The sequence below is a fragment of the Rhinoderma darwinii genome, chromosome 10 (genome assembly GCF_050947455.1).
Source record: "Rhinoderma darwinii isolate aRhiDar2 chromosome 10, aRhiDar2.hap1, whole genome shotgun sequence".
In the NCBI taxonomy this organism is placed as follows: domain Eukaryota; kingdom Metazoa; phylum Chordata; class Amphibia; order Anura; family Rhinodermatidae; genus Rhinoderma; species Rhinoderma darwinii.
In genome coordinates, this window is record NC_134696.1 from 64,098,315 (window position 1) to 64,113,746 (window position 15,432).

Genomic DNA, 15,432 nt, shown 5'->3' on the forward strand with positions numbered 1-15,432 from the left:
GTGACGCGCCTCTCGAAATCGGGCCCCACCTCCCTGGATGACGCGCCAGTCCATGTGACCGCTGCAGCCTGTGCTTGGCTGCAGCTGTCACTTGGACTGAATTGTCATCCCGGGAGGTCAGACTGGAGGAAGAAGCCGGGATTTATCGGTAAGTCAGAACTTCGTTTTTTTTTCTACAGGTTCATGTATATTGGGATCGGAAGTCACTGTCCATGGTGCTGAAACAGTTTAACTCTTTCAGCACCATGGACAGTGACTATCTCCTGACGTCGCGTACCGATAATTTTTTTGCCGGGTTCGGCCAAAACGAGTTCGGCCGAACCCGGTGAAGTTCGGTTCGCTTGTCCGGCTTCGCTCATCGCAAAGACACTCCGTTTGGATGTTCGGAAACAGAAAAGCACGTGGTGCTTTTCTGTTTACATTCATCCTTTTGACAGCTGGTGCGCGAATCACGCAGTTCGCACGGAAGTGCTTCCGTGCGGCATGCGTGGTTTTCACGCACCCATTGACTTCAATGGGTGCGTGATGCACGAAATACGCAGAGTTATTGAACCTGTCACGCTTTTTGCGCAGCAGACAAACGCTGCGCAAAAAGCACGGACTGTCTGTACTGCCCCATAGACTTGTATTGGTCCATGCATGCCGCGTGAAAACCACGCGGCCCGCACGGACCGAATACACGCTCGTGTGAATCCCCCCTAAGTAAAAAATAAAGTTGTAAATAAAGTTATCACTTAACCCGTTAGTGACCGGCCCATCGTGTTTCTACGTCGGTCACTAACGGGCCTTATTCCGATGCCATAGACTTTTTACGTTGCGGCATCGGAATAAGTAAACAGAGCAGGGAGCTGTCAAATCTCCCTGCTCCCAGCTGCCAGAGGCATCTGAGGGCTGGGAGCGTCCCCGCTCTGCCGGGTGAGATCGATATTAGTATTGATCTCACACGTTTAACCCCTCTGAGTGGTTTTGGAGAGAGGGAGGGAGCTCCCTCTCTCTCCCACCGACACCCGGCGATACGATCGCCGAGTGTCTGTGTCTCTAATGGCAGCCGGGGGTCTAATAAAGGCCCCCAGGTCTGCCTGGACCGCAGATGCCTGTCCATGTTAAACGGACAGGCAGTAATACACTGCAATACAAAAGTATTGCAGTGTATTATAAATGCGATCGCAGAATCGCATATTATAGTCCCCTAATGGGACTAGTAAAAAAGTGGAAAAAAAGTGAAAAAAAAGTTTAATAAAGTTAATTTTAAAAAAAATTTGAAAAAAATGAAAAACCCAGCTTTTCCCCTTACAAAATGCTTTACTATTAAAAAAACAAAATAAAGTTAAAAAGTTACACATATTTGGTATCGCCGCGTCCATAATGCCCCCGACTATAAATCTATAACATTATTTAACCCGCACGGTCAACGCCGTAAAAAAATTAATAAAAAACTATGGAAAAATTGCTGTTTTCTGTGAATACTGACTTTAAAAAAATTTGATAAAAAGTGATCAAAAAGTCGCATCTACTCCAAAATGGTACCAATAAAAACTACAAGTCGTCCTGCAAAAAAAAAGCCCTCATACAACCGCATCGGCGAAAAAATAAAAACGTTACGGCTCTTCAAATATGGAGACACAAAAACAAATAATTTTGAAAAAAAAGCGTTTTTACTGTGTAAAAGTAGTAAAACATACAAAAACTATACAAATTTGGTATCGTTGCAATCATAACAACCCGCTGAATAAAGTTATTGTGTTATTTATACCACACGGTAAACGGCGTAGATTTAGGACGCAAAAAAGAGTGGCGACATTTCAGATTTTTTTTTATTCCCCCCCAAAAAAAAGTTAATAAAAGTTAATCAATAAATAATATGTACCTAAAAATGGTGCTATTAAAAAATACAACTTGTCCCGCAAAAACAAGACCTTATACAGCTATGTCGACGCAAAAATAAAAAGGTTATAGCTCTTGGAATGCGACGATTGAAAAACGTAAAAAATAGCTTGGTGATTAAGGTCCAAAATAGGCTGGTCATTAAGGGGTTAATGGGATTTTTTTTAAAAAGTAACAAAACAAAAAAATAAATATAAAAAAAAAAAAAAAAAAAAGGTCATTATTTTGCATTAAATATATTTTATTGCCCCTACATTACATAAAAACAAAAAAAATAACATGCAGTAGGGAGAAACTTTTATCCCTAACACATATTAGGTATCTAAACAACTGTAATAACCTGAAGAATTAATTTAACATATTTAGCGTGAAACATGAGCGGGATAAAAAAGAAACAAGAATAACTATGCCGAGAATCGCTTTTTCCTATATTCACGCGGTAAAAATATATATTTTTCTACCCCCAAACTGAGAAATAAAATAATACTATTTCTCCCACATAAAACAAGGCCTAATACAGCCACGTCAATAAAAAAAATAACAAAGTTATGGCTGCTGTAAGGCAGAGAGGCAAAAACGGAAAAATTCAGCTGGTCATTAAGGCCTTTTCAGGCCCGGTTATTAAAGGGTTAATCATATTCTAATTTCTAGTGATAAAATATTGCAGAAATACTTGAAAATATATATGTGCACTAAATAAAATACATCATACAGTACCAGGACATATAACATGGGTCTATAATTTATTTATTTGATTAAGTAATTTTGGGCAGTAAGTATAATTTAGATTTTAGCTTAATTATCAGGTGGATGAAATTAATATTTTAGAGATCCCAACTGCCCAAATTCATTGTATTCTCTATAATGTAGCAATATACTGTACACACTAACAATGAAGTTATATATAGTGTACACATGAATATTGTCACCATATCTACAATACACTTGAATAACACCAATATATACTGCACACATAAATAAGGCTTCTATATATAGTATACACATGAATAATGCTAACCCATACGATGTACATGTGAATAACCTAGGACACATGCCACACATGTGCCACTTGCACCTTGAACACATGCCGCACATGCGCCCTTCAAACCAACGATATTGAGGTACAATAAAGTTTATCGGGCTAGGGCATGGTGTCTGTAGTGTTGACAGAAAAAAATGTGCAACTGTGACAGAGGCTCCGATGCAGATGAAAACAGAAGTGACACTGCTGAGCAGCTGATGTATGTCAGGGCCAGTAGCTGCTTATTAACTCAGAATACAGCAGCCGCTCAGCAGTGCCTTCTCTCTTTCTCTTATCATATTAAGTCTGTGAAATCTGCAGGTGTGGCACCACCTCCACGTACTAATCGAATCTGGACTTGTGGATGGCTCTTTCCTTCTATGAAAGGAAGCACCGTTTCCTCTCTGCCACTTGATTGCTGCTCGATTATACAGCTGTAGAAACTGTGTGGGTGGCAGCCAACCTGCCCACTGTTGCACCAGCCCATCTTGCATTTGCCTGCACTGCCAGATGACTAGTCCGGCCCTGCCAGGATCACACACACACAGTGGCCCTACATTGTTCAATTATTTTCATGATTCGGTTATTTCTGATGATAAGTGGCTAGTGTATATACAGGGCAAAGCAACAATGATGCTCCTCGCTCAGCAGATATAAAGTTTCTCCCTGTCGACTGCGAGGATTTTATTGATAGAAATGTCCATCAGATCCGCGCCCATAATTTTTAAAAAATTGTGGTGTGTAAACTGGCCTTTAGCAATCCACTTTTTCATGTCTGATTCCTTAGTCATTGATAGGCCTTATTTACACGAGCGTAGTTCACGTCCGTGATACGCGCGTTAAAATCACGCGCGTTGCACGGACCTATGTAACTCAATGGGGCCGTTCAAACAGTCCGTGATTTTCACGCAGCGTGTGTCCGCTGCGTAAAACTCACGACATGTCCTACACTTGAAGTCAATGGGTGTGTGAAAATCACGCACGGCACACGGACGCACTTCCATGTGCTGCGCGTGATTCGCACAACAGTTGTTCAGGAAATGAAGGCAAAAATAAAAGCACCTCCTTCATTTCTGCCTCTAAACATAAAAACAGAGTGTCATAACGATGCCATATACGTGATAATCAAGCAGCCACGCACCAAACACTTATGACACACGGAACTGGAACGTTCATGTGAATTTCGCCTTATTGTGGAATAGAAAGACCAATCACTTTTACACAAACTGACTTGCAGGACATATTCTTTGCATCACAACTGGTATTTACATGCATTGAAAAAAGATAATAAAATCTGTTGGAATAAATGAATTTTATAAGAACGTTTAAAGTGAATTCATGGTTAGATAATGATCTATTATTTGAATCAATTTTTTATGACAGTGTGCCTAATCCCCGGTTATAACATTGTGTTCTGCTCTTTATTGCCTAGTGGTAGTGTGTCCGGTCCCTGGTGACCCAGTGGTACAGTATCCTGCCCCTGGTATCTCAGGTGCATGATGTCCAGACCTGATAATAAAGGAAGAATAGATCCGGAGTACTAAAATATAACTTTTACTGATATAGATAAAAATAAATGAACAAACATGTAAAATAACATGAGGATCCTATCTGCCAATACTGCATATAGATGTTTAGTTATTTTCCATCATTTCGGAATATTGTCAAAATTTCTGTTTGACAGCAATGAATCAGTCCGCCTTTATAAGGTTTCCTAATATGAGTAGTGCTTAATTTTTGGATCACATGTGGAAAGAATGTAGAAAACACAATGGGGCGATTGCCCTCCTACCCCGTATTTTTCGGTTAGTAGTCCTCCACGTCAATGTGTCCAGAGAAATATATTGTATCCTCTCTTGGATGGTGGAAAACGACAGGTAATTCTCCCTACGCGTTTCCTGCTGACCAGGCAATTCCTCAGGGGAGATAGGTCAATGAAGCAGTGATGTCCAAGGTCAGGGCTTGCTGCTTGAAGTGTAGCTGTCAATCTTTATGGAGAGGAATGCTCAATGATTTAGAGCATGTTGAATCAGAGAAGCAGTTGTCTTCAATTTGCTGCTCAGCTGTCATTTCTTGCACGAGGGAATGCTCGACAATTAGAGCAAGTTTGCAGTGGCAAAAGGAATCCTTAAGTTAGAACAATCTTGCAGTGGCAACGATTGTATCCTTCCTGGTAGGAGGTAAACAGAGAACGCCTGTCCCTGGCGTGTGCCGTCAGTGTACTGAGGGAATCCCTGCTTTTTGTACTAGATTATTTCCCCCTGACCCGCCCCACCTAACACACCCCCTTGTGACGTATCAAGGGAGGCGTGTATCTAATGTGACAGATTGATCCTCCCCGCGACCGCACGCACGCCGGGCATGAAAATCAGGCCACGGCTGTGCGAGCGGCCGCGCCGAGGGCAAGTGCCACAAAATACCTCCGGCAAACTCACCCAGGTCAGATTACTGGAGATGTTACGGCATCTCCTGGTTGCGATCAAATGCAAGCAGGAGATGTATGACAAGGAGAACTAGAAAGTCCAACCCATATAGTGACGTAGCGGCCAATGATTGGCCGTGACGTACCTCAGTGTGTTTCTCGTACACCAGGTCCGTGCTGCCTGTACAGGCGTCACGGGTCTGTATTAGAGAAGTTACATGGAAGTTATCCATGCATAGAGATGAGGAGCATGGCCAGATGGTAATTGGTGGGGATAGGGAAAGGGGAAGTGTCAGAACGGAACAGATGCCGTGTGCATGGGACAGTGGTGCCGACATAAACATGTCAGCACTCAATGAACCAGGAACACGGAATTGTAACTGAACATAATCAAAAAAGCTTAGTTTAGTTTAGGGTAATCCATTTATGAATAGTCATGTAACTAAAATTCTTTGGATATTTTAGTGGCAAGCTGAGCTTAATATTTTAAAGCTGATTTCAGAGGTTGAGAAATTCAATATGTATTCAGAGATACTATCAAGAAGTATTTGATGATTGGAGATTAAATATAAAGTGGATTCAGATGAAACATCCAAAGTCCAGTTGTTCATTTAGACCATTTGGTACCATAGTACCCAATTTAAAGCTCCACTTGGATTCTCTTTGTAGTAGAGTTCTATCTAGATCTCCCCCCCTTATAGATGGCCGCAGTTGTTCAATTACTATAAATTTTAGACAATTTGGATCTCCTTTATGTTTCAAATGTACATGACGGGAAACAGGTTTGTCTCTTTTATGACGCACATCACCTATATGTTCTAAAATTCTCTTTTTAAATTCTCTTCTTGTTTTTCCAATATAGTCTAGGGGGCATGGGCAGGTGATACCACATAATATACCACATTATTGGTGCTGCAATTTGAAAAACTTTTAATCGGGTAGTGAATTCCTGTGTGTGCACTGTTAAACATTTTCGCAATTTGTATAAATGTACATGCTCTGCAGTGCCCACATCTAAAGGATCCATTTATTTTACGATCTAGCCAGCATCCTTCTTTTTTAGTGGTTTCTAGATGGCTATGCATTAGTTGGTCCCTGATACTTCTACCTTTTCGGTAGGTAACTTGTGCTTTAGGTGTTAGGGTATGTTCACACGGCCAAATTTCCGACGTATACGAGGCGTATTATGCCTCGTTTTATGCATGAAAATAGGGCTGCAATACGTCGGCAAACATCTGCCCATTCATTTGAATGGGTTTGCCGACGTACTGTGCAGACGACCTGTAATTTACGCGTCGTCGTTTGACAGCTGTCAAACGACGACGCGTAAATTTACTGCCTCGGCAAAGAAGTGCAGGGCACTTCTTTGCCACGTAATTTGAGCCGTTCTTCATTGAAATCAATGAAGCACGGCTCAAGGTTTACGAGCGTCTCAGACGCCTCGTAAATTACGAGGAGGAGCTTTTACGTGTGAAACGAGGCAGCTGTTAACAGTCTGTCTTCTCACACGTAACTGCCTCTCAGCGTGTGAACATACCCTAACTATCCCCCTAAGGTCTGTATCCATCTGGAGAATTCTCCAATGTTTATCTAGTATACTTCTGATCGTGTAATTTGCCATGTCAAATGTACCTATTAGTCGTATAGGTTGTTTTGTAGTTTCTTTCTTTTTAGGTATAAGCAATTCTTCCCTTTTTGATGAATACGCATGTTGGAATGATTCTTTCAAAATTCTAGATGGATAGCCTCTCTCAGTAAATCTAGCCTTTAGATCCCTGGCCTTTACTTCAAAATCATGTGGGTCAGAACAATTTCTTCTAAGACGAAGATATTGGCCCTTAGGTATGCCTTTTTTAAGCGGTAGAGGGTGGTAACTCTCCCACCTCAGAAGGCTATTAGTGGCTGTGGGTTTCCTATAAATCGAGGTTTTTATTTTGCCGCCACCATCTATGAAAATATGTACATCCAAAAAGGGTAAGGAGTTCTGATCAGTTTCAAAAGTGAATTTCATTCCTATGTGGTTCTGATTTATAGACTGAATGAATTCTCTGAATATGTCGAGGGGGCAGTCCACAAGACAAAAATATCGTCTATGTAACGCGCCCACATTGAAATTGGAAGATTCTGTAAACAACGTTCATCAGTAAATATCCAAATTTAAAAGAGACCTCTTCAAAATATTAAACGAAGCAATGAAGATCAATCTCATCAGTGAGCATGAATTCAAATTCATGATGATTGAAAAACCCAGGACCCCCACGTTCTATGCTCTCCCCAAGATACATAAGGGTACTAATCCCCTGAAGGGGCGCCCCATAGTCTCCGGTATCTTGGGTTTGACACAGAACGTGGGGGTCTATTTAGATAGGGTTTTAAGAGGATTTGTAGAAACACTACCCTCCTATACAAGGGATACAATGGATTTGCTCTCTAAAATCGATGCATGTACATTTATACAAATTGCGAAAATGTTTAACAGTGCACACACAGGAATTCACTACCCGATTAAAAGTTTTTCAAATTGCAGCACCAATAATGTGGTATATAAAATCACCTGCCCATGCCCCCTAGACTATATTGGAAAAACAACAAGAGAATTTAAAAAGAGAATTTTAGAACATATAGGTGATGTGCGTCATAAAAGAGACAAACCTGTTTCCCGTCATGTACATTTGAAACATAAAGGAGATCCAAATTGTCTAAAATTTATAGTAATTGAACAACTGCAACCATCTATAAGGGGTGGAGATCTAGATAGAACTCTACTACAAAGAGAATCCAAGTGTATCTTTAAATTGGGTACTATGGTACCAAATGGTCTAAATGAACAACTGGACTTTGGATGTTTCATCTGAATCCACTTTATATTTAATCTCCAATCATCAAATACTTCTTGATAGTATCTCTGAATACATATTGAATTTCTCAACCTCTGAAATCAGCTTTAAAATATTAAGCTCAGCTTGCCACTAAAATATCCAAAGAATTTTAGTTACATGACTATTCATAAATGGATTACCCTAAACTAAACTAAGCTTTTTTGATTATGTTCAGTTACAATTCCGTGTTCCTGGTTCATTGAGTGCTGACATGTTTATGTCGGCACCACTGTCCCATGCACACGGCATCTGTTCCGTTCTGACACTTCCCCTTTCCCTATCCCCACCAATTACCATCTGGCCATGCTCCTCATCTCTATGCATGGATAACTTCCATGTAACTTCTCTAATACAGACCCGTGACGCCTGTACAGGCAGCACGGACCTGGTGTACGAGAAACACACTGAGGTACGTCACGGCCAATCATTGGCCGCTACGTCACTATATGGGTTGGACTTTCTAGTTCTCCCTGTCATACATCTCCTGCTTGCATTTGATCGCAACCAGGAGATGCCGTAACATCTCCAGTAATCTGACCTGGGTGAGTTTGCCGGAGGTATTTTGTGGCACTTGCCCTCGGCGCGGCCGCTCGCACAGCCGTGGCCTGATTTTCATGCCCGGCGTGCGTGCGGTCGCGGGGAGGATCAATCTGTCACATTAGATACACGCCTCCCTTGATACGTCACAAGGGGGTGTGTTAGGTGGGGCGGGTCAGGGGGAAATAATCTAGTACAAAAAGCAGGAATTCCCTCAGTACACTGACGGCACACGCCAGGGACAGGCGTTCTCTGTTTACCTCCTACCAGGAAGGATACAATCGTTGCCACTGCAAGATTGTTCTAACTTAAGGATTCCTTTTGCCACTGCAAACTTGCTCTAATTGTCGAGCATTCCCTCGTGCAAGAAATGACAGCTGAGCAGCAAATTGAAAACAACTGCTTCTCTGATTCAACATGCTCTAAATCATTGAGCATTCCTCTCCATAAAGATTGACAGCTACACTTCAAGCAGCAAGCCCTGACCTTGGACATCACTGCTTCATTGACCTATCTCCCCTGAGGAATTGCCTGGTCAGCAGGAAACGCGTAGGGAGAATTACCTGTCGTTTTCCACCATCCAAGAGAGTATACAATATATTTTTCTGGACACATTGACGTGGAGGACTGCTAACCGAAAAATACGGGGTAGGAGGGCAATCGCTCCATTGTGTTTTCTACATTCTTTCCACATGTGATCCAAAAATTAAGCACTACTCATATTAGGAAACCTTATAAAGGCGGACTGATTCATTGCTGTCAAACAGAAATTTTGACAATATTCCGAAATGATGGAAAATAACTAAACATCTATATGCAGTATTGGCAGATAGGATCCTCATGTTATTTTACATGTTTGTTCATTTATTTTTATCTATATCAGTAAAAGTTATATTTTAGTACTCCGGATCTATTCTTTCTTTATTCTAATACTACGGAGAAGTGAATTTACGATTATCCAGGTGGGGGATATACAATACCACGAAAATCTAAAATTACAGACCTGATAATAGCCTTATCTTTATGAAGTGAATATAAAGGTTATCACCTTTTGATCAAAGGTTTATCACAATTCTTTCCTTTCCTATATGGTGACCTTAAAGGAAATCTGTCACCAGGTTTATGCTGTCCTATCTGAGGGCAGCATATAGTGCCAGAGACCCTGAGTCCAACGCTCTATTACTCACTTTTCAGTGTTCAGTAGTTTTTCTAAAAATCTATCTTTCTGATTGACAGCTTTTTCCCCATACTGCGCATGAGGAGAAAGCTGCCAAACAATGGCGGGTGGGCAGCTCATGAATATCGAGGATTCAGGGGATAACAGGGATTTCATGAAAACGAGTAATTGTGATGGAACGCCTCAACATTGCAATTCTTCTTATGTCAATATAAAGATGATTCAATACACAGCATGGAAAAGCATTAAATGAAATGCAAATTACTTTTGGTAATCAATTTGCTCATTTCTGTAAAATATGTGGCCTACTGCTGCTGTAGTGCTATAGTGTTGCATCAAGGATTCAACTTGCTGATAGGATGAGACTTGAAGAAAGAGTTGCCATACCACTCCCACAACATTATTTTAGGGGCTTCTTTGGTATTGTTTTTTGTGCCAAGTTCTCTAAATTGTTACACGAATGTATGTTGCGTTAGTGTAAGTTTTCATTTTGAATATATGCTCACTGAAGCCTATAGTGTTTCAAAAAAATTAAAAGATAAATGAAACGCTGCATCAGTCACTTTCTACAACTGTATGCCTGGTCTGACTAGACATAGGCTATCTGACATTATTTCTTGCCATTGAAAATGTAGCACAAGCTTAATACATTTGGCACAGAAAGAAAACAACAAAAAAAAATAGCTTAAAAAACGGGTCGCTAGAAACTTTATAAATAAACTCTGCAGGAGAAGTGTACCATAAAATTGTAAAGGATTTGCCAGATACAGCTTCTGTGTGGACGCCCGTGGGCAATCAGTCTGCACCTGCTCCTATGTCTGTGAGACTGACTCCATCTTCCACCACTCAGGATGGCAGGCTTAGGAGTGGGAGAGCCTATCACAGCCTGGCCAGACGGAGCTAGCTCCCGCCCACTGTCTATTTATACCTGCCTTTCCTGTTCCTCCTTTGCCTGTGATCCTTCTATGCTTGTTTCCTGGCTTGCTGCTGCTGCTTGTACTACTCATCATCTGCTTGTTATTGACCTTGGCTTTCTGACCACTCTCCTGCTCAACGTTTTGTACCTTGTTCTCTCCTGGTTTGAATCGGCTCGTTCACTACTCTTGTTGCTCACGGTGTCTCTGTGGGCAGTTGCCCCATTTCCCTCGCTTCTGTGTACCCTTGTCTGTTTGTCTGTCTTGCACTTACTGAGCGTAGGGACCGTCGCCCAGTTGTACCCCGTCGCTTAGGATGGGTCGTTGCAAGTAGGCAGGGACTGAGTGGCGGGTAGATTAGGGCTCACCTGTCTGTCTCCCTACCCTGTCATTACAAAAATGGTGCCAATTTAAATGAATTGATGGCAAATAAATATATGGTTATGCTGCATCCACTACAGCAAAACATGATCTTTGCAGCTGCTCTCCGCTCTGCTCTGTTCTCTCTCTAATGAACGAGGAGCACAAGAATATGGACAGGTATTGTCCAGTTGGGATAACACCTGTGAAAATCCTGAATACAATAACCCAGTAAAACTCAGAGAGCAGGAAGCAGAGGAAAACAAAAATAGTCTCTATGTCTCATTTACTTTGGTCTAGGGTTCCCATCCTTTAGCAATTTACTTACTTTATTTCTCAATCCCCAAAAATCTTTTATGATAATACCCAAGCTGCGCCTATTGGATTATTCTCTATGATCTAATTTTGGGTTATTACATTTTCGATCTTAAAAATACTGCCTTTATTGGATTACAAATTATATTTATTACCCCAACATCTCCACTAATTAATGAAGCATTAGTACTCAAAACGAAACTTACTCTAATCTGACCCTATAGGGCTCATGCATACTACTGTATAAAGGCTCCTTAAAACCTCCAAATTGTACTAATAATAGACCATCCATAGACCCCTATTAGCCCGTATTGTACCTTAATATGCCTCCGCTTTCATATGGAGCCTTTTTCTGTTAGATTCTGTAGGAAAATCTGAGTTACATTATGGAGCAAAATTACTTTAGAAACACAAAAAATGCTATGCAAACAATAGCTTCGTAATATGTTTACACCATGTTGCGGAAAAGAATGTGTCTTCAGCTCCATAGTGCGGGGCACATAGCCTGACGTCAAATAAACTTCCACAAAGAATCCCAGAACATTATTTGCATATAATTGTACAAAATAACCTAACTGTGCTGTTGCCATAAGCTACCATTTATTAAATACCACACTAGATATTGTGTATTATTCTATCTTGAGAAAATTAAAACAACCCTAAATCCCAGCAGATTTCTGCTCGTAAATGAGTGTCGATTGATGATATAGCATGTCAATCAGCGCTGGTTTAGCTGAATTTATATGGAGCAATCATTGTACTGTATTGTGACAAACAAGATCATTCGTCCCCATACAGTTTGCATTGTTGTTTACACGGGGAGATATTTTGCTGACAATGATGATTTTTACTGCCGCATAAAAGATGTGATAAGCTGACAAACGAGTGTTTACTTGTTTGTCAGCTTATCGATGGTCCCTTTCACACAGGCTGATGATCGGGAGCGAGCATTCCGTTTCCCTGTTCATCACGCAGTGTAAAAGGGCATTAACAAATAATGTAGCTAATTTTACCACATAATCACAACCCATTATAATACCTAGTTCTAAAAACATTAGTACAATTATGGGGAAAAGATAGTAAAATTCAATATGTTTTTTAACCAGGCTCTAAATAACAAATTTGAAAAAAATCCTAAACGACTATATTCAAAAAGGTAATTCAAAAGATTTCAATATGTAGTCGTTTTGGGAAGAATTAGTACATGTGTAACCACCTTATGCAGCAATAATTTGAAGTAAACTTTTCCTGTAGGAGTTAATCAATCTCACACATCGTTTTGGATAAATTATGGCCCATAATTGTTTTCTCGTGACACTTTGGGCTTCATGTTCGTGGTAAAATTTGGTCGATATATTCAGTCTTTATTTGAGAAAAATTGCAAAATTTAGAGAAAATTTAGAAAAAATAGCATTTTTCAGAATTTAAATGCATCTGCTTGAAAAACAGACGGTTATACCACCCAAAATAGTTACTAGTTCACATTTCCCATATGTCTACTTTAGATTGGCATCGTTTTTTGAACATTATTTTATTTTTCTTGGACGTTACAAGGCTTAGAACATAAACAGCAATTTCTCATATTTTTAAGAAAATTTCAAAAGCCTTTTTTTTAAGGTACCTGTTCAGTTCTGAAGAGGCTTTGAGGGGCCTATGTATTAGAAACCCCCATAAAGCACCCCATTTTAAAAACTAGACCCCTCAAAGTATTCAAAACAGCATTTAGAAAGTTTTTTAACCCTTCAGGCATTTCACAGGAATTAAAGCAAAGTGGAGGTGAAATTTGCAAATTTCATTTTTCTTTCTGAATTTCAATTTTATTCTATTTTTTTTCTGTAACAAAGAAGGTTTTACCAGAGAAACACAACTAAATATGTATTGTCCAGATTCTTCAGTTTTTAGAAATGTCCCACATGTGGCTCTAGTGCGCTCGTGGACTAAAACACAAGCCCCAGAAGCAAAGAAGCACCTAGTGCATTTTGGTGGTGCTTTTTTATTAGCATATATTTTAGGCAGCATGCCAGGTTTGGAGAGGTGTTGAGGTGCCAAAACAGTATGAATCCCCCAAAACTGACCCCATTTTGGAAACTGCACCCCTCAAGGAATTAATTTATGGTTATTGTTACCATTTTGACCCCGTAGTTTTTTCACAGCGCGTATTTGAATTGGGCTGTGAAATTAAAAGAATGACAATTTTTCCAATAAGATGTCATTTTTGATCAGAATTTCTTATTTTCACAGGGAACAAAATGCCCCATTTTGTTGCCCAATTTGTCCTGAGTGCGGCAATACCCCATTTGTGGTGATAAACTGCTGTTTGGGCCCATGGGAGGCCACAGAGGGAAAGGAGCGCTATGTGTTCTTAGGAGTCCAGATTTTGCTGGATTGGTTTTCGGGTGCCATGTCGCATTTGCAGAGCCTCAGAGGTATCAAAGCAATGGAAACCCACCAAAAGTGACCCCATTTTGGAAAAAAAAAACCCTCAAGGAATTTATTTATGGGTGTTGTGACCATTTAGACCCCACAGTTTTTTCACAGAACTTATTTGAATTGGGCTGTGAATTTAAAAAAAACAACTTTTTTCCAATAAGATGTAGTTTTGGCTCAAAATGTCTTATTTTCAAAACGAATAAAATACCCCATTTTGTTGCCAAATTTGTCCTGAGTGCGGTAATACCCTATTTGTGGTGATAAACTGCCGTTTGGGCCCATGGGAGGTATTAGAAGGAAAGGAGCGCTATGTGTTCTTTGGAGCCCAGATTTTGCTGGATTGGTTTTCGGGTGCCATGTCGCATTTGCAGAGCCCCAAAGGTATCAAAGCAATGGAAACCCAACAGAAGTGACCCCATTTTGGAAACTACACCCCTCAAGGAATTCATTTATGGGTGTTGTGATCATTTAGACTCCACAGTTTTTTCACAGAATTTATTTGAATTGGGCTGTGAATTCAAAAAAATTAAATTTTTTCGAATAAGAGGTAGTTTTGGCTCAAAATTTCTTATTTTCACAAGGAATAAAATACCCCAATTTGTTGCCCAATTTGTCCTGAGTGCGGCAATACCCCATTTGTGGTGATAAACTGCCGTTTGGGCCCATGGGGGCCTCAGAAGGAAAGGAGCGCTATGTGTTCTTTGGAGCCCAGATTTTGCTGGATTGGTTTTCGGGTGCCATGTCGCATTTGCAGAGCCCCAAAGGTATCAAAGCAATGGAAACCCACCAGAAGTCACCCGATTTTGGAAACTACACCCCTCAAAGAATTTATTTATGGGTGTTGTGACCATTTAGACCCCACAGTTTTTTCACAGAATTTATTTGAATTGGGCTGTGAATTAAAAAAAAAATTCTTTTTTCCAATAAGAGGTAGTTTTGGCTCAAAATTTCTTATTTTCACAAGGAATAAAATACCGCATTTTGTTGCCCAATTTGTCCTGAGTGTGGCAATACCCTATTTGTGGTGATAAACTGCAGTTTGGGCCCATGGGAGGGCTCAGAAGGAAAGGACCACCATGTGGCCTACTGGGAATTTTCTGGTGCTAAGTCGTGTGTGCAGAAGCCCCTGAGGTATCAGTACAGTTGAAACCCCCGAGAAGTGACCCTGTTTTAAAAACGACACCCCTTAAGGAATTAATTTATGGGTGTTGTGACCATTTAGACTCCACAGTTTTTTCACAGAATTTATTTGAATTGGGCTGTGAATTCCAAAAAATGTAATTTTTTCCAATAAGAGGTAGTTTTGGCTCAAAATTTCTCATTTTCACAAGGAATAAAATACCCCAATTATTTGCCCAATTTGTCCTGAGTGCGGCAATACCCCATTTGTGGTGATAAACTGCCGTTTGGGCCCATGGGGGCCTCAGAAGGAAAGGAGCGCTATGTGTTCTTTGGAGCCCAGATTTTGCTGGATTGGTTTTCGGGTGCCATGT